This window comes from Miscanthus floridulus, chromosome 18 (assembly GCF_019320115.1).
Source record: "Miscanthus floridulus cultivar M001 chromosome 18, ASM1932011v1, whole genome shotgun sequence".
NCBI lineage: Eukaryota > Viridiplantae > Streptophyta > Magnoliopsida > Poales > Poaceae > Miscanthus > Miscanthus floridulus.
The window spans coordinates 28,459,458-28,479,937 of record NC_089597.1 but is presented as its reverse complement, the minus strand read 5'-3'; the positions used below and the strand labels follow the sequence as shown (position 1 = coordinate 28,479,937).

The window sequence follows — 20,480 nt, the reverse complement described above, 5'->3', positions numbered from 1 at the left end:
CGTACGTGGCCAACCATCGGCTCCGTTGGTAACTTGTTTAGCTTTTTTTTTTCCAGCCAAAACAATATTTTTTTTTCACAACAATTCAATTCAGCAAAAATAGTGTTTTCATCGAAATTCTGCCAGCCTTCAATACGAATCCACAGCCAAGGTTCTGGCGGTAGATATGGCCACGTCGCCCGTTAAACTGATGAACGTTGGATTCAGCGAGGAAGCAACGTGGACCGTTCGATCGCGTTCATAATGGGTCTGTCGCCCATTAAGCCGTGAACCCGTGCGTTCGCGAATCGTCGGGAATCCGCGCTGATCTCCTCCGTCTCTCCGCCGCCGCACCACGCTGGCACTGCTCCCCAGTCAGGCCGGACTCACTCCTGCTGCGGTGCGGCCCGCCATCGTCGCCCACTGCCAACTCCGTCGCCCTCCGCTCCGCCCGTCGCCCTGTCCAATCCCCGCTGCTCGACGCTCCGCCATCTCCCTTACCCGAGCCGACGCAGCGGCCGACCGCCTCCTCAAGATCCTGTCGCCTGCCGGCGCCTCCCTATCACGGGCGAATGATGAAATGGGAGGAGGACGGACGTGGTGGTGGCGCATAGCCCATCCTCGGCCATAATAACAGTGGAGACTAAGCCTGAGCCGGAGGCGAAGCCATGGCAGCGGGCCACCGCGCCGCTCGCACCTACTGCTCCCCTACGTGGCTTGCGCGGCGGCCGGTGGCCACCCATCAGCGCAGCCATGTGCCACCCGTCAGCTACAGACCCACGCCGTCCGCGCCACCCAAGGCCCGACGTTGCCGCCGGCTACCTGCGACAAGACTGCCACACCCTCCGCTCGTGCAGGCTCCTCCTCCTACGCGCGCCGTGCCGAGGTCCATCTCTGTGGCCTTACTCGCGCGCCGCCGTCGGGACCCTCCCCTGCCACGTGAGCCTATAACTGCCCTTGAAGAGGTTGCTGTCTTCGTTCAGATGCGCCACCACCCCCCAAGTCTCTGCCGTGGAGGAGGCTGTTGCCTTTCTGCAGATGTGTGGCCATGTTAGTTTCAGAGATCTGCCCCTACCTGAGCACCTGGTGATGGTGGATAGTGCCCAATGTACAGCTGTTACAAAACTCAATTCTGATAAACGTATGCTTCATCTTGATGAGTTGACCCTGAATCCATTGATATAGACAGAAGAAAATTTCAGATTACTTTTTATGCTTGTCTGAATCCAATGTTACTGTCTGGTACTTTTTAGTATTACCTGACATACAAATTATGTTTTGTGGGCTGCTTGGAACTATAATAATATCTTGAAGATAATTTGTGTGGTTTTACCTTAATGGGAGTTTCTCAATTTGTATAGACAGAAGAAAATTTCAGATTTACTTTCTATGCTTGTCCGAAATGCTACTGTCTGATTAGTATTACCTGACACACAAATTATGTTTTGTGGGCTGCTTGGAACTATAATATCTTGAAGGTAATTTGCGTGGTTTTACCAATGGGAGTTTTGCAATTTGATTAGATTCATTTATCTGAACGTGTATCTGAAAATTAATTGAAGCTATGCCGTTATACTTTCATTTTGTGTGCAAATGTTTTCCTAATGCAGCATAAACCGGAGAATTTCTTAACATTGAATAGAAATATTGGACTAAAACATGTGAGCAAAAGTTTTAACTAAGGATAGTTCACATTTTTCTGTTACTGTCTGACATTAAGGTGGTTGCTCGGTTGTAATTATTCATTGCCAATTGTGACCCTGAAAAAATGTCACATCTCTAATCATAAACTATGTCAATCATTATATATAACGAACACATTTACTATAATTTATTTATCCAAGCTTGTTCCTTACAATTCCTGGCGCTTCTGCTGTGGATGCTCTAGCGACATCTCCGGTGAGTTAATGCTATGATTACAAGGAGAATACAATTTCTATTTCTCAATTTAATCTGATTAGCTCCTGTAATTGTTACTTTTACGATGACCATTTCTGGCATTACATACATAACATGAAACTTGGTGTTATCGGGCTTGTAGGATGCAGGTTTAGAATGAAACCCTATACTAAGAAATGCAACAAAGAAGACTGTTCACCTCACTCAGTTTGGTTGGAGGTAAGTTCATTATACACATACACTGATACTAGCTTGTTCCTTAAAATTCCTGGCGCTTCTGCTGTGGATGCTCTAGCGGCATCTCCGGTGAGTTAATGCTATGATTACAAGGAGAATTTGATGAACAGAATTTTTTAAGAAAAGAATGCTTCTGCAGCTGCAAACAATAGATCATTTCACTGAAAAGGTTAGCTAAAAAAAATAACAATTTCTATTTCTCAATTTAATCTGATTAGCTCCTGTAATTGTTACTTTTATGATGACCATTTCTGGCATTACATAACATGAAACTTGGTGTTACCGGGCTTGTAGGATGCAGGTTTAGAATGAAACCCTATACTAAGAAATGCAACAAAGAAGACTGTTCACCTCACTCAGTTTGGTTGGAGGTAAGTTCATTATACACATACACTGATATTAGTTACAAGATATTAATGACACTGATCAACCATTTGCTGTAATTAACAGGTACAATATACCATTCCTTAGTACTGATGAAACCTACAGAGTTGAGTTTATGTTCTTCGAAAACAGGGGAATAAAGTTGATTGGAAAAACTGCTGAAAATCTTCACAAGCAGTACAAACATACGAGATTCCACCTGAAATATCTACTTGGATTGGACATAAGTTCACTTATGTTGTAACAAACGGCTACTCTTCTACTACAAGCTCTCTTTTGGTGAAGAGCTTGACTTGGCAAGTTTAGCAGGAGCCCTTTTCCTGAATCCTAACATACTCGGCCTGTTCGCTGGATGGTTTCTGGGCTGGTTTGGACTGGCTGGTGCTGATTTATTGTGAGAGAAAAACACCGTTGGCTGGCTGGTTTAGGCTGGTTGAAACCAACAAGCGAACAGGCCGACTGATTGATGCACTTGTAGCCGCGAGTTCACCCACAGTGTGAAATCCGTCTCCGTGTCCACTTTCAGCACGCAAGAGGTCGAGGCTCTCCAGAAGGGCAGCGTGCCAAGGAATCATTCTTGAAGGACTTTGATACCCATAAAATGAGGCTACCTGACATCAGGTAATGAGTAATTCAACCACTTTTATGTGTGTATCGTTTACTTATCAAACACATGCTCTGACTATAACCTATTGTTGCAACAACATTGGCAGGCAGTCTTAGGGAATTCATAAAAGCTGTCTATGTGGAGAGGACGTATGCTGGCGGTAGATCAAGAGATAAACAGATTCCATGGCGATAGTTCTTCCTAATTTAAACATAGCCCCCCTGTAACCTGCCTGAAGTGTCTCTTTGGAGTTGGGTCATAGACATTTAATTTTACTTGGTAAAATTACACCAAAGGTAAGGTTATGGCAACACAAAATCATGACTGGTTAATAAAATCCTCCGTGCCTCCTGACTCCTGTAGGTATGAACTGGGCCATTGAATTATTTGAATTAGCTTCTCACAACATCAATAGCCTTCCTTCCCGATAAATTTCTGTGCTACTATCTCCCTCAATCTGTTCATTTTTTGTGGAGATTATGCTTGACAAAATCTCCCAAAGGAATAAACAATAAGAATTTGATTTAATTTGTAAACACCTGCCATAAGAATGGGGATGGCAACTCTACAGATCGAGGATTCCAGTTCCAGATGACCTTATCCGATTGACTGCCTGGTCTGGTACAAATGAAATGAGCTGATTCAACTGCCGCAGCCACTAATTGCTAGTACTTCCCTGGTGTGCCTTGTGTAGGCTGTGATTGCATTTGCTAATTTAGCCTCGATCTTTAATGTAATCAGGGATTAGATTCTGTTTGAGAGCTAGGCGGGCTTGGCTGTTTGTGTTGTGTGGATATTGTGTTGCACTGAAGAGTTGTGCTGTTGGCGTTGAGAAGATGATTCCAGCTCCTCCACGGTACTGTGCCTGTACTATGTTCACGTTGCGCATTTGCATCTTTTTGGACACAGTACTACTAGTGTGTTAGAAGTAGAAGATTTAATGTCACACATGGCAGTATGTCAGTATATTATATAAGAAATACAATATATAATAAGCAAAAGAATGTGTGAGTACAATAGATAACAATTTTGTCTGAAAAAGAATAGACAACAACTGCTCCGATCCATGACTCGTTCTTAACTACATTTTGTCAGGCTAGCCTCACGTTGAGGTGAAATTGGTTGTTACAATAGATAACAATTTTGTCTGAAAAAGAATAGACAACAACTGCTCCGATCCATGACTGGTTCTTAACTACATTTTGTCAGGCTAGCCTCACGTTGAGGTGATTTTTTTTCCTCTTATCTGGGTACAACTGTACTATCTGCTCATGTACAGACACACCAATCCTACACATGCACACCATACACATCACACGTATACCAGCAAACCTACAACTATACACAGATCACTGGATCGCGTTCTTCTTGAGATCACCAGGTCCATAGACCTGTAGACGACGAGGCGCGTCGTATTCCCTTTGTAGCTCCACGCGAGAGACAACAGAAACCCCGGTGAGAGACGTGAGTGCGATTCCTGAGAATCGAACTCGCGCCGGCTGCCTGCCCACCGGCAGAGCTAGCCACCCGAGCTCTGCTCGGTTCTCCGTTGAGGTGAAATTGGTTGTGCAATGCTGTCGTTATCTATTAACAATCTTTTTTTGAAACAATATCTATTAACAATTAAGAACGCCATATGATTTAAGTGTCACGTAACTGCCTCATGCTTTATCATATTTGGTTTTAACAATCATCAGTAACAATGTGTCGGGGACCAATACAGAGTACCTGAAGAGTAGGAGCTAACAACCATAACATTGATTCATCCGAGCAGTCAAGAACGCGACTACAGCTCCAACCGACCCCTAGGTGCGTAGGCTCCGTCTCGTCCGGCCTCTGAGGGCGGACAACGCCTTGGCCGACCTCTGGGGGCGGGCTCCGCCTCGCCCGACACCGAGGCCACAGGCTCCGCCTCGCCCGACCTCTGAGGGAGGGCTCCGCCTCGCCCGACCCCAAGGCTGCGGACTCCGCCTCGTTCGACCCTGAGGGAGGGCTCCGCCTCGCCCGACCCTTGGGTTCGCACTCCGCCTCGCTCGACCCTTCGGTTCGCGCTCCGCCTCGCTCGACCCCTGGGTTCGCGCTCCGTCTCGCCTGACCCCAAGGCTACAGGCTCCGCCTCGCCCAACGGAAACCCATACCACCGCCAACCACTCCAGGTCCAAGCGTATGGGTCTGAGTCAAAGATCTGACACAAGGGAAGTGATCGGCACGCCCCGATATAACCCGTGGCCGTGACGGGCCATACCTAGGGACTCACATCAGGAACAGCGTCGGGCGTACCGGTACTGTTCTGCCTAACCCTCATACGAACACTGACAGACGCGTCAGTTCACCACGACGTCTGTCAGGACAGAGTGAAGCGCCATGACCGGGAGACAACGCCTGCGCATGGCACCAGTGACGGATAGGTCCGCAACGTGGAGTTGTCTCTGTTGACGTCTACAGGGTCGACGGGACCCGCATGAAGGAAAAGAAAGACCCAGCAATCCTGGAGGACTTCTTCTCCTTCTCATTCTCCTCTTTTCCCTCCGCTGTAACTCATGCTTTCCCTTGGCCTATAAAAGGGAGAGCAGGGCGTCCCATGAAGGGGACTCAAAGGCCAAACCAATCACAACACACAAACACACAGCCGAGCAGCGACCGAGCTCTTGGCACCCATTCATTCTTTTCATCAGAGACTTGGGACCTGTCCCTCTCTCGCTCGTTTGTAACCCCTACTATAAACTTTCAGTGCTAGTAACACGAGCAGCAGCTATGAACTGGATGTAGGGACATTCTGCCCGAACCAGTATAAACCTCGTGTCCTCTTAGCACACCATCCGAGCCAGACGCGCAATATTAGAAATTTACTCGTTGGTGTTTACTCAAAACACCGACAGGTAGGGGCTTTGCGTGTCTCGACATCCAACTTCAGGCCTTGGATGGCTAGTCACGACATCAGCTGGGTCCTGGGCGCGCGCATGCGCTTTGGGAACCTGAACTTCATCGTCACAGCGGAGGGAGGGTTGGTGCAAGCCCCTGTCTCCATCCAACCTCTCCACTTCACTGGCCTTGAGGAGCTACAGTTGCACGCACCAGAGGCCCATGCCCCCGGGAGCAACCAACCGCTCTGTTTTGACTACGAGAGGCTAGAGCGCCAGCTCGGCGCCTTCCTGGGACCCCGACCGTCCTGGGAGGACCTGAGCCACCTCACCTTCTCGTACGCCAACATCATGACACAACTTGCTGGAGGAGAGCCGTCCGCTCCGGAATACCTCGTCCGGAGCACCCCGACAACGCTCCCGTGTAGGCCACGCACCACGGTTCCGGTGCGTGAGAGTCTCGGCCTCCACCGTGATGCACGTGACACCCTCGATGCCCACAGGCGTAACGTGCCCTCGGAACAACCCGACGAGGACATGTCGATCCACCAGGCGTAGCAAGGCGGCAGGCCACGTACCGTGGTTCCGTTGCATGAGTGTCTCGGCCCCCACCACGACGCACACGACACCCTCGATGCCTGCAGGCGTACCTACGGCGATGCGAGGGAGGGGGCTAGCCATGGTTACCACCCACGTCATGGCGGGCGCTATGACAGCGGCGAGGACCGAAGCACGAGCTTCGACTTACCGGGACCCCAAGCCTTTGGCCGACACATCCTCAAAGGCAAGGTGAAGTGGGACGAGGACACCGGCGAAGGCGTCTCAAACCGTCCCAACAAGAAGAAGAACAAGCAGCGGCGTGAGGGCTCGCTTGTGGCCATCGCCGACCGTAAGGAGGGTCAGAAGCCCACTGAGGGCACCCCGACCCACTTTGAGAAGCTGCTTGAAGGGCCATGCCCAAACCATACTTTCCCCGTCGAGCACCTATACAAGGACTGTAGCCTCTTAAAGCGGTTCTGGTCCGGGGGCTCCAATAAGGGGGGCATATGAAGAAGACCAGCTAGATGAAGCGCGTGACGTCGCCATCCTTCGCTCGGCCAAGTACTAGCAAGCGTTGTGCCGATATCATAGCCGGCGAGTATGGGGTCGGGCCTTCGATGTCGGGGACCTAGTGCTCCGCCTCGTCCAGTACAACAAGAACCAACACAAGCTCTCTCCATCATGGGAGGGGCCGTACATCATCGCGGAGATGGTTCGACCAGGCACCTACAAGCTCAAGACCATCGACGGTGTAGCCTTCATCAATGTCTGGAACATCGAGCAGCTATGTCACCTTTACCCTTAATATACGTGCACTTTCTCTTATCAAGTTTTGCTGTCAAACTCCCTGATCTTTAGTGTCATCCGACCCCAGCAACGACGGGGGTCGAGCTTCACTTAGGGGCTAATAAGAGCGTACCCATCAGGTAGACATTCTTTACACCCAACCCGCTCTCATGTTAAGACCCAAAAGCGAGGTTTGCAGAAACAAACGCTGAGTAAAACTGGTCAGACTAAGACAAACCTACGCCCCGATGGCTACGACGCCTTTGCTCACTAGCATGATCAGAGTTTTTTTCCGCACCGTGGGCTTTTTGGCCTTAGCTATAGAAATAGTCGGTGTGCGTCTAAGAAGTATATCTATCTGACAAACTTTCTCTGTGCCTGACCCTCTCTCACGTTAAGACCCAGAAGCGAGGCTTGCAGAAATGAACGCTGAGTAAAACTGGTCAGACTGCGAGAAACCTACGTCTCGGCGGCTACGACGCCTTTGCTCACCAGCGTGATCAGAGTTTGTTCACCCACACCTCGGGCTTTACGGCCCTAACAACGGAAGGGGTCGGAACGCACTAACCTTTTTATACCAAAAGGGGAGAAGGGCTAAAAAGCTATTAGGCCGTAACAAAATTTATAGAGCTTGTCCGCTTAGAACAAGCTTGCCGCCTGACGTATCTACCTAACTGATTTCTTAGGGGGGATGTTCTCATCCTCTATCTTCATAGGTCACACAAGTTGATCAGACGGCTTGGCCACTGTCAAGAGATGGGTAAGGAGCAGTAGGATGCCCCGTGCAGGTTACGCCAACTCCATCACGAACGACGGACCCAGATTCCACACGGACATATCCGACAAGAGCTCCTCAAACCCATCACTCGAGCCATCAAGGTAACTTTACCAACCCACTTTTCTTTTCCAGTGCATGATCATTCATTCATCCATTCTCATGCACGCATTCATACATTTAGTCATACATTCATCCATACATTCATCCCATACATCCAAGCATTGCATATGCAAATTGTTGCATCACAACGCTTCGAGTCACATCACGAAGCGGTAGTCGTCTCATTCGATATGAGCGGCGACTGACCGAGGTTCAAAGGTCAGCCCATGAAGGGCTCAAGGCTACCTCGCGTCAACCAGAGCCAAGGAGAAAAACTTAGATGAGCCCAGTGGCCTTGCCCGACCCCGCTCAGAAGCGGGTAGGGACATCTAGACCTTTCTTGTTCGATCCTAACCTCGAGTCAAGCCCACAAAATCTCCATCGAGGAGAGGCCAGCGGGCCACCTAAGTTGCTCTTTGGAGTGACATGGGCATCTACCGAGAGGCGGGTTAAGGAGCAATGGAATGCCCCATGCAGGCTATGCTAGCCCCATCAGTGAATGATGGACCCGGATTCCCCTCAAACATGCCTGTTAGCGAGCTCGTCGAGCGTGACACTCGAGCCATCGACGCAAGTGTCATTAGCTTAACCCCTCCGATTGCGAAAACCATGGATAGGGTGACGCATGAAATTCGGTCGACCCCTACCAAGCCCAACGAGGCTCAGGGGCTTGAGCCGCCCGACCCTAGCTCGGGAATCCAATCGACCGGAGTTCGAAGGCCAGCCCGCGAAGGGCTCGAGGCCGCCTCGCATCGAACAGAGCCAGCGGAGAAAATGCAAATGAGCCCCAGCGGACTTCACCCAACCCGCTTAGAAGCGGATAGGGTCATCTCAACCTTCTCGTTTGATCCTAATCTCGAGCCGAGCCCATAGGATCTCCATCGAGGAGAGGCCAGCGGGCCACATGAGTCGCTCTCTGGAGCGACACGAGCTCTACCAGGAGGCGGGTTAAGGAGTAGTGGATGCCACATGAGGGCTATGCCAACCCTATCATGAACAATAGACCTAGATTCCACTCAAACATGCCTAATAGCGAGCTCACCGAGCGCGTCGCTTGAAGCCATCGAGGCAAGCGACGTTAGCTCAGCCCTCCAATTGTGGAAACCGTGGACGGGGTAATGATAAAAAAGATGAGCCAACCCTCGACTAGACCCCCCTACGCACGGGGCTCAAGGAGAATTTGACTTGCAAGGAGACCGAACACACAGTCGTAGAACACTGGCTTAGATCCTAGGGACAGGGTACGTGCGAAAACTAAGACTACTGTCTCTATCCTCTCCTCGATCTTGAGTGACACCCAACCCCAGCAACGGTAAGGGGCCAGGTCTCACTCGGGGGCTGATAAGGGTATATATACACCCTTTCTGATAAGGGTATATATACACCCTTTCTGAAACAGTCGCCATGCCCGATCCCTTCTTTACGTTAAAAACCTAGTGGCAAGGTTCGCGGAAATGAACGACTGAGTAAGGCTGGTCGGAATGCAAGAAACCTACGCCCCAGCGGCTATGGCACTCTTGCTTACTAGTGTGATCAGAGTTTCCCTCCTACACCTCAAACTCTACGGTCTTAACAAACGGAAGGGTCAGAACACATCAACCCCTTTTTCACACATAAAAAGGGAGGAAAAACAAATTTGTTCACACCGAAACAAAAGAACAGTTTTGATCAAACGAAATAAAATGACAAGTTTGTTCAAACGATACAGAAGGGTCAGAACTTGTTCACTTATTACAAGAATGACCGCCTGACCTATTGAACTAACTAACCCCTCTGAGGGAGAACTATGCCTTCGATCCTATCCGCCAGGTCCTGCGAAAGGGGAGCCACCGCCGCTTCCATCTCCTCCAGCTCGTAGACTTCATAGCTAGGCGTGAAGTCATGGCTTATCATCTCCAGATTGATGTTGTCCCCATAATGAGAACGAGCAATCGCGAAGGATTGATTAACACCAGCGCGAAGGGCGTTCCTCTCGAGCTGGCGCACCCGAGCCATGATCTCGACGACATGGGCCACGAGCAAGCTGGTCCCCTCCGGCCATACCACCTACAGGTTGTCGCATACCACTCCAAGGGTGGTGCTTAGGATACCGAGCTGTTGCTCTTTGCCTGGAGATTCCTCCTCGCCTCAGTGAGGTCCACCGCCAGCCCGATAGAAATGCCCTTAGCCTCTAGCTTCTGGGTCATCATGTTTTCAAGCTTGGCCTAGAGGGAGCCGACCTTCTGCCGTGCATCATCGCAGTCTTGGTAGGCCTAGTCACGCTCTCAGAAGGCTTGGTCACACTCCTCGCGAGCCATGCCATGTTCTGAGCGAAGCCTCTCTATGGTTTGGAGCAGCTCATCCCACTCCTTGCGCAGCCGAGCGAACACCATGGCGTCCAGGCTCGCCCTCTTCTCTAGGGCCGCGAGCTTCTCCTCGGCCCCTAGCTTCAGGTCCCTTTCCTTCTCAACCTCGCTTAGAATGTCAAGGAGCCGCTAGTGGGTCTCGACGTCCTTTTGGAGCAGCTCATCTCGCTCCTTCCTAACCTTGGTGGCCTCCTCATCGTCCTTTCACAACTTTGCCGATAGGGCTACAAATGCCTTTTTGGCCTCGTCATCATCCAGGCGGGCCTCGGCTGCTCGCGATCGAAGATTGTCCACATCTTCGACAAGGGGAGTCAGCTCGGCCACCCTTTGTTGGGCAGCAACAAGCTAAGCTATTACCGAGACTTCCCCTGGCTGTGAGCTATGAGGGACTACAGGGAGACAATGATCAGAATACAAAAAGTATATAGAGAATGAAAAGGGCGAGAAGCAGGATCAAGCAAATACCCGGCTAGAGGGAATGATGATGTTGCATAAGGCACCCCAAGCGTGGTCCAAGGCTTCAAGCATGGATGTGATCCCTACGTCGAGGCTCTCCCGCTTCATGCTTTCGGCGGCAGCATCGAGGGTGAAGAGAGCCGACGCTGGATCCCACGGATTCACCCACTGGAGCAGGGCTCGCCCTGCATGGGTGAGCCGCTGCCTGCTGATGTCAGGGCTAGGAACAACTCTCCGCTGGCTCCAAGTGTTGCTGGCCCTTCTTGCCGTGATGTCCCCACCAAGACACCCCTTCCGGCGATGGAAGGAGTCAGCAGTACGGATGCCAACCTCTCGCCTAGCGCCACGACACCCGGGGACCCCTTGGCCGCGTCCCCCTCCATCTGGCCCACGCCAGGCACCATTACTAGGGCTGCCAATGGCTTGGGTCACGCCAGTGCCTCAGGCGCCGCAGCGGTTGCATCCGGCTATGACCCGCCTGTCATGACCGCCGCCACCTCCACCTGCATTGGTGGGGTCACGATCGGCTGTGTCGCGCCTGCCACGGTCACCGCCATGAGCGCGGTCGGTAGCCCCGTCCGCCCCGTTGTCAGCAGCGGTATCGCAGCCATGGCTGTCTGCTCTGCTACCTCCGAAGGTGCCCCTTGAGCATCTGGGTCTGCCCGTCCTACCGAGGGCACGGGCACCACCACGGGCGGCGCCTGACAGGCCGGCGATGCGGTCACACTGGTGCCGCTCCCGCCCAAAATGGGCACGACGCCAACCGATGGCTGCCGTCTTGATTGGAGGGCGATGCTCTTCTTTGGCGCCAGCGCCAAAGGATTTCACTGCCTGCTAATGCTGCAAGGGACAAAAAGCATAAGTCACGATGAAATCTGACCAAACAAAAAAAACAGTGGAACTAATAACTCACCTCAGCGCCGTCGGACGGCAGATGATTTGGGGGACTCACCCCCAACCTTTGCTCCACCTCATTGGAGTGAGGCCGTTTCAAGCCTGCCCCCTGCTCCTAGGTAGAGGGGCTCGCTCCCCTTGGCTCTTGGGGCACGACGGCGGAGCTACCCGCCTTTGCTGGCACCTCAGGCACGATGGTAGAGCCGCTTGCCTCTGCTGGCTCCTAGGGCAGGCCGACGGTACAGTCCGCCTCCGTTGGCTCCCTAGACGTACCCTCCCCTTCATGGAATAGGAAGGGTCCCAATGCCTACAAGGATGAACCAATACCTATCAGCGCATCCTCGCTCTCTAGGTCATCCCACTCGATATCATTGACTACCTCATCATCATCTCCGTTGTCATCGCTATCAGTGTCCTCCCCTCGTTCCTACGCATGTAGCTTCCACTGCTTATTCTCCCTCTTGTCCTCCTTTGCCTTCCTCAGCCGCTCACCCTCAGCGTGGTTCGATGCCCTCATGGCCGAATCCCTCGACAATGGTGTTGGGTGATCCATGAGGATGAGATCCCTCGGCTAGTCCCGCCCCTCTCAAAGTTAGTATCAAGGGGTCGGGAAATCAATTGAAGGGAAGGCAAGAGAAAGGGAAACTTACAAAGACGACGTGGCCTAGCTCCGGCTACATCGGAGGATGCCTTAGCATCGGGTAGACAAAGTCGAGGGGCCACCCATGTTGTCCTGCGAAGGCTCCATTGCCTTCTTGATGCGCTGTGTGATCTCAGAGTTGGGGAGCGCCCCTCGGTGAGCGTCGTTCCATCGAACGATGCCTCGGGCACCATCGCATATAGCGGGAATGCACGTGTCATCAACGATGCCACCCTCCTTGCATGGAAGGCCCCGATGACGTCCGACCCCTTCAGGCCATTCTCCTTGAGGATGTGGATGGCGGCGATGTGGTCTCGAATCTTCTTTTTGTCCTTCTTCGGGATGCCCCACTTCCTCCATGACTCCAGGGCCTCTTCGATCAGGCGCCCGGTGAACTCCGATAGAGGGGCAGCGGGGTCATTCTTGAGGTAGAATCATTGCGAGTGCTACCCCTTGTTGGATGTTGACAACCACATCGATGGGTACTCGCCGATCCGATCGTTCTGGAGTTGGATGTCGTCGCACCCCATCAGCATATGTAGCTCTAGCCTACCGCTTCTCTCCCTCTTCTTCTGGAGGGTGATGGCGAAGAAGTACCTCCATAGATCGAAGTGGGGGCTGATCCCTAGGAACCCCTCGCACAGGGTGAGGAACGCTACCATGTGCTGGATCCCATTGGGATTGAGATGCTACAACTCAATCTTGTAGTAGTGCAGTAGCCCTCGAAGAAATCTGTGGGCGGGGGTCGTGAACCCAAGCTCGTGGAAGTGGGCGAACGACACCACATAGCCATCGGGCGGCGATGACAAATCCTCCTCGCTGGTCAGCAGCCACTCCTCGGCCAAGGTCCGCGTGTAGAGAAGACCACGATGAACGAGGCCCTCCATGCACTGGAATGTGATGCCAGAATGGCACCACGGATCCATTGGAAATGGGGGGGGGGGAGGATGGATGCGGGCGCAACAATGGCGGAGATGTGGAGGCAGGAAACCTAAGCGATTAGCGGCGGAGATGCGGAGGCAAGGATGCAAGGTATGGAACCCGAGGGGCAAACCCTTTGGTTTTATAGGGGTGATGGGTGCAAGGAAATCAATCGCCCACCTAGATCTCCACGCCCACCATGATCTGCCACAACATCTCGCCGTGGGATGTGCGCACACAATCTCTCTCCGTTCCTCTCAGAAAACTTGCCAGGCTTTTTGCCTTCCTGAACAGACTATGACTCATCACAGGTAAAAGGGATATGGATCCAAAAATGCCTCTATGGCCCATCTAGGCCTAGGAGTTTGAAGGTTGGCCCATTAACAGGTTCGACAACCGCTCCGGGCACCTTTAGAATGAGAGGTGGAAAGGGATGGGCCCGCTAGCGGCCAGTACCCAGGCGCACAATTGCCGCAGACATCCCAACCCACATTCGAGTGTCGACTGGTTATGATCCATGGTTTTTTCTCAAAGAAAGGCACATAGCCCTCGGGACCGGTCGAACAGATCCGAGAACTATATGGATTGACCGCTGAGAATCTGGGATCGGTCACCAATCCGACCCAAGCCGGATCCCCACGAACATGATGCCAGGGGCCCCACTCAGACTAGCCCACTAACGACTCACTAGGTGCCATGATTTGTCCTTAGAGGAAAATCATGGCATGACTCGGCCCCTCCATTTTCGTTGGAGAAAACGCTTGAGGGAAGACAATCGCAAAGACGAACCGATCCTTGATTGGGCCCTTGCTATGGGAGAGGGCTCAAGGAAGGAGAACCACCGTCCCTAGATCACGCTGTGGGCGACAAAAGAAGACCAAGGCCTTCAGAGTCCTCCTATTTGGGAAAGCCTCTGAAGGAGTATTCTACTCCTCCACAGGCTCAGGGGCTACTATTAGGGACCAATACTAGGGTACTCGAAGAGGAGGAGCTAACAACCATCAACATTGATTCATCTGAGTAGTCAAGAGCGCGACTACAGCTCCAACCTGAAAGCATCTAGGCCCCTAGTTGGGTTTCGGTGATTAATGACAATATGTGATTACTGTGACTAACGTGTGTTTTGCAGAAACAATTGAGTTAGGTCACGGTAATGGAGATCGAATGGGCAATCATGGTTGTCATGCCCCTATGATGGAAATCGTTTTAGTTTTCAAAGGATGGACAACAAGGTTAAGGATGGACTAGTTCTAAGTGTCGATTGGTGTTGGAGAGACACCTAGAGTAGTTTAGGACTTTGTTTTTCCTTTGGCCGTAGTATTAAGAGGGGTATGAATGGGTAGCTTGACCTAGGTGAATCTAGTGAGTTAGGTGTGGTGCACACTTGTTAAAACTAGCACTAGGTAGCTCCACAATAGCCCTTTGATCCAATGGAGCAAACTTCATTCGCATATGTTCGAGAGTTGGAAGTGAATGGAGGGTCAAATACTAACCGGACGCTGGCTTCGGTGTGACCGGACGCTGGCTTAGGGCCCAATCAGTTCATTTAACCAAGGTGAAAGCGTCTAGAAGTGACCGGACACTGCTAGGTCATGGTACCGGACGCTGAGGGCCAACGTCCGGTTGACTCCAGTAAGGTTTCAGAGAGGGAAAATCATGACTGGACGTGTCCGGTCACACTGTAAACACTGGAGTTTAGGGTATACTGACCGGAGCATCCGATCAATATGACCGGAGCGTCTGGTCACCCCGCAGAGGCACATAACGGTTCGTTTTTCAGTCGGTGTTATAAATACAACCTCCACTCGTGTGTGGGGGTACTTTTGCTCATTTCAACAGCTGAGAAACACCTTAGAGAGTGCCAAGAAGAGCAAGGTCCTAGTGAGGTGATTGAGATTTGAGAATCCCAAAGAGAGCCCTCATTAGTGAAGATCAAGAGTAGCAAAGTGTGCATCCACCTTCTCATTAGGCTTGTCGTGGTCAAGTGAGAGTTCATGCTTGTTACTCTTGGTGATCGCCATCACCTAGATGGCTTGGTGATGATTGGGAGCTTGGTGATCATCTAGAGAGCTTGTGGACGACCCAAGCCAAGTTGTGAGCGGTTGTGGGTGATTCACTGTGACGGAGTGTCGAAGAATCAACCCATAGAGAGCACTTGATCCTTGCGCAGATCAAGGGGGAGCTACACCCTTGCGCAGGTGCTCCAACGAGGACTAGTGGGGAGTGGTGACTCTCCGATACCTCAGCAAAACATCGCCACGTTCCTTCCTCTCTATTTCCTTTGAGCATTTACTTTGAGCAATTCAATTCATGTCTTTACATTCTTAGAATTGCCATGCTAGAGTAGGATTGGAACCTAGGTTGCAAGTCTTTTGTGCGGTAGAACAATTAGGAACACTTTCTAGGCACAAGGGGTTAATTGGGCTAACCATAGGACTTAATTATTACAAAGAAATTTAGAATTAGCCCAATTCACCCCCCTCTTGGGCATCTTGATCCTTTCAATTGGTATTGGAGCCTCGTGCTCATGTATTTAGGCTTAACCGCCTAGAGCAAGATGTCTCATGGGGATGGACCTCCTCCTATCTTTGAGGGAGATGACTTTCCATATTGGAAAATTCGCATGGAGATGTATCTAGAGGCTCTAGATGTTGGTATACTTAGAGCCGCCTCACAATGCTTCCCAAAACCTTGGGATGCTACTAACCTACAAGGCGATGAGGTGAATTACGAGAAGTGGAATGCAAAGGCTCAAAACACCATCTTTAGAAGCCTTTGTAAAGATGTGTTTAATCGGGTGAGGAACCACAAAGACATCCATGCACTATGGTCGGACGTTTGTGTGCTCCATGAGGGAACTAAGAGTGAGCGTGAGGAACACTATCATCTTGTCATAAAAAAGCTCAACTCTTTTGAAATGCTTCCTAAAGAATGTGCTAATAAAATGTATTCACATTTGAATGTTCTTGTAGAGGAAGTCAATGGGCTTGGACTTACTTAAATGCAACCATCCGATGTTGTAAGAAAGATCTTGAGTGTCCTCCCCATTGAAAAATATGGGCATATTGTGACCATGCTACATCAAGGTGATCTTTCCACCGCTACACCAACACAAATCTTGGGAAAGATCAATGCTCATGAGATGTACATGCACATCACGCCACAAGATGGCTCATCCTCTACCAAGAAGAAAGATAAGGATTTAGCATTCAAAGCTAGCCAAGAGAAGGGCAAAGCAAGACTTGAGTATGAGAGCTCAAGTGAAGATGAAGTTGATGATGAAAGTCTTGCTCTCATGGTGAAGAAGACTGCCAAGATGCTAAAGAAGCTCAACAAGAGTGGTATCAAGTTTGATGGCAAGAAGAAGAAGTTCTTCACAAGCTCTAGAAGGAAGCCAATCTCCGAGATGGATTGCTACAATTGTGGAGAACTTGGTCATCTAGCTCATCAATGCACAAAGCCCAAGAAAGACAAGTTCAAGAACAAGAACAAGGGCAAGAAAGATGACTCAAGCAATGAAGATGAAGATGAGAAGAAAAAGAACAAGCCATACAAGAAGAGAGATGGCAAGAAGAGGGATTTCCACAAGAAGAAGAAGAGTGGAAAGGCATACATTGTCGGTGATTGGCTCACGGACATTGATTCATCTAGTGCCTCATCCGATGATGATAGTGACAACAAGAAGGTGGCCGCCATTGCTATTGACTCATCATCTTCACCGCCACCACTGCCATCATCCTCTACACACCTATGCCTTATGGCCAAGGGTGACCGCAAGGTATCGAACAATGATGATAGTAGTGATGATGAGCACGCTAGTGATAATGATAGCGATAGTGATGATGATGAATATGAATCACCTACTTATGATGATCTTGCTAGATTGCTAAAACAATACACTAAGATCATTATAAAAACTAGAGCTAAAAATAAAAAGCTTGATATTAAGAATGATTCTCTTTTAGCTAAATGTGAGATAGCCGAAAAGGCTAGTGTTGAGCTTAGAGAAGCAAATGATGCTATGTCATCCAAACTCAAGGAGCTCAAATCTTCTAAGAAAGAGCTTAAAGATAAACATGATAAACTTGAGTGGGTGCACAAAGAGCTCATCACTAGCCATAACAAGCTAAAAGATGAATACACTACTCTCAAGATTAATCATGACAATCTTGTTATTGCTCAAGAATTTTTACCTAATGAGCCACATGATGCTACTAATGATGTTGTTAAGATTGATATAGCTACATCATGTGATGATTTAATTGATGAGAGCATTGAGCAAGGATCTAGTGGCAAAGGCAAGCAAGTGGTTGAGTGCAATGACTATGATGAGTATGTCAAGCTCAAGCATGACAATGAAAAGCTAAAGAAAGAGTTTAAAGAGTTCAAAACCCACAACACCATTGTGCTAGAAACTCTTGATCATGATGGCAACTTGATTCTTGAGAATGAGAAGCTAAAAGAAGAAAATAAGAAACTCAAGGAAGAAAGAAACAAGGTTGCACTCAAGGAAGATAAAAGTAGTGATGCACTCAAGGAAGAGAACAAGAAGCTCAAGTTGGAAAAAGAGCATCTCAAGATTGGATTGAGCAAGTTCACTAGAGGCAAATATCTTCAAAGTGAGCTCCTAATGAACACCGTCATGAAGATGGATAGAAGTGGCGTTGGGTACATGGCAAACAAAGAGAAGAAGGCTCAAGCTCAACAACAACAATCAAAGCCAAAGAGATGCTTTGAGTGTGGACAAGAAGGCCACTTTGCTCATGAGTGCCAAACTCCACCACCACAACCCTTGCCCAAGCATGCTAGACCCTTTGCCTTCAATGCTCACTACATGCTTAGAAAGGATTCTAGTGGAAAGATGAAAGTGATGTTCTTAGGACCACCAAATAAGAATAGGCCTAAGAAAATTTGGGTTGCAAAGTCACTTTTTGAGAAGGTGAAGGGCCCTCAACAAGTTTGGGTTCCTAAAGCTTGATCTCTTGTGTGTAGGTAAACTACAAGACTGGTGGAAGTCACTGGGTTATTGATAGTGGTTGCACACAACATATGACCGGTGATCCTCGTATGTTCACCTCACTAGATGAAGAAGTAGATGGGCAAGAAAGAATCACATTTGGAGATAACTCAAAGGGCAAGGTCAAAGGATTGGGCAAAGTGGTAATATCAAATAATCATTCCATCTCCAATGTGCTATATGTTGCTTCATTGAGTTTCAACTTGCTATCCGTTGGACAATTGTGTGATCTTGGCTTCCAATGCTTATTTACCGAGAAGGAGGTTGTTGTATCCAAGAAGGATGGTGATCATATGATATTCAAAGGATTTAGATACAACAACCTATATCTAGTGGACTTCACCTCCGAAGATGCAAACTTGAAGACATGCCTATTCACCAAAACAACACTTGGGTGGCTATGACATAGAAGACTTACTCATGTTGGGCTAAGCTCACTCAAGAAGCTTATGAAGAATGATTTGGTGAGAGGGTTGAAGGATGTGAAGTGTGAGAAGGATAAGCTTTGTAGTGCATGTCAAGCCGGTAAGCAAGTTGCAAATACCCATCCAACAAAAGCTTTTATGTCAACCGCAAGAGTGCTAGAACTCCTTCACATGGATTTATTTGGACCAACAACATACAAGAGTTTGGGAGGAAATCTTTATTGTCTTGTGATTGTTGATTATTATTCAAGGTATACATGGGTATTCTTCCTTCATGACAAATCCGAAGTTGCATCTTGCTTCAAGAAGTTTGCCAAGAGAGCACAAAATGAATTTGAAGTGAAGCTCAAGAAGATAAGAAGTGACAATGGGAAAGAATTTGACAACACAAACATAGAAGCTTATTGTGACGAAGTTGGAATCAAACATGAAGTCTCCGCAACATATACTCCTCAACAAAATGGTGTAGTTGAGAGGAAGAACTGGACATTGATCACTCTTGCAAGAACAATGCTTGATGAGTATAACACCCCCGAAGCTCTAGGGCGGAAGCAATCAACACCGCATGCTATGCATCAAACCGCCTATTCCTTCAAAAGTTCCTTGGCAAGACACCTTATGAGTTGCTCAATGGAAAGAAGCTGGACATCTTCTTCTTTAGGGTGTTTGTTTGCAAATGCTACATCTACAAGATGTGGCAACACCTAGGGAAGTTTCAAAGACGTTGTGATATTGGTTTTCTTGTTAGTTACTCATCAAAGTCCAAAGCATATAGAGTATTTAATCATGCCACCGGCTTGGTTGAAGAAATATATGATGTGGAATTTGATGAATCTAACGGCTCCCAAGGAGCACATGAGAATCTTGATGATGTAGGTGATGAACCATTGAGGGAGGCTATGAAGAACATTCCGGTTGGAGACATCAAGCCTAAAGATGATGAAGATGATGTACAAGTGATTGATCCACCTTCTTCATCAAGTGTGCCACAAGATGATGAAAAAGATGGGAGAGTAGAAAATGAAGATACTTATGTCTCCCACGAATGGTGGTACAAGCACAAGATGTTGATGCTCCACAACCTCCCCCTCAAGTGGTCAATAGAAGAAATACACCCCTACTTCAAGATCATCTACAAGATCTCATCATAGGGAGTCCATCAAAGGGTGTAATGACTCGATCTCAAAAACTTGCTTCATTTATTGCTCATCACTCTTTTGTCTCTTGCTTTGAGCCTACTAAGATAGAGGAAGCTCTTCAACATCCGGATTGGATCAATGCCATGCATGAAGAGTTGAACAACTTCACCCGCAATGAAGTTTGGACTCTTGAAGAGTGGCCAAAAGGTGCAAGAGTCATTAGAACAAAGTGGGTGTTTTGAAACAAGCAAGATGATCAAGGTGTTGTTGTGAGGAATAAGGCAAGACTAGTTGCAAAGAGGTTCTCTCAAGTTGAAGGTTTGGATTTTGGAGAGACCTTTGCCCTGGTCGCAAGATTAGAAGCCATCCGTATCCTCCTTGCATATGCATCACATCATGAAATAAAACTTTATCAAATGGATGTGAAAAGTGCATTTTTAAATGGCTTTATTAATGAACTAGTCTATGTTGAT

General features: G+C 49.0%; 1 long non-coding RNA gene across 2 annotated transcripts; it reads left to right on the top strand.

The window, feature by feature from the left end:
• Positions 1–297: 297 nt before the first annotated feature.
• On the top strand, positions 298–3,768 carry LOC136522022 (uncharacterized). Of its 2 annotated transcripts, XR_010775761.1 has the most exons (4): positions 298–2,284; positions 2,410–2,486; positions 2,566–3,120; positions 3,213–3,768. It is a non-coding gene; the product is annotated as an uncharacterized lncRNA (long non-coding RNA). The 2 variants fall into 2 exon arrangements; XR_010775760.1 differs by having other exon boundaries at positions 298–2,486.
• Positions 3,769–20,480: the final 16,712 nt, after the last annotated feature.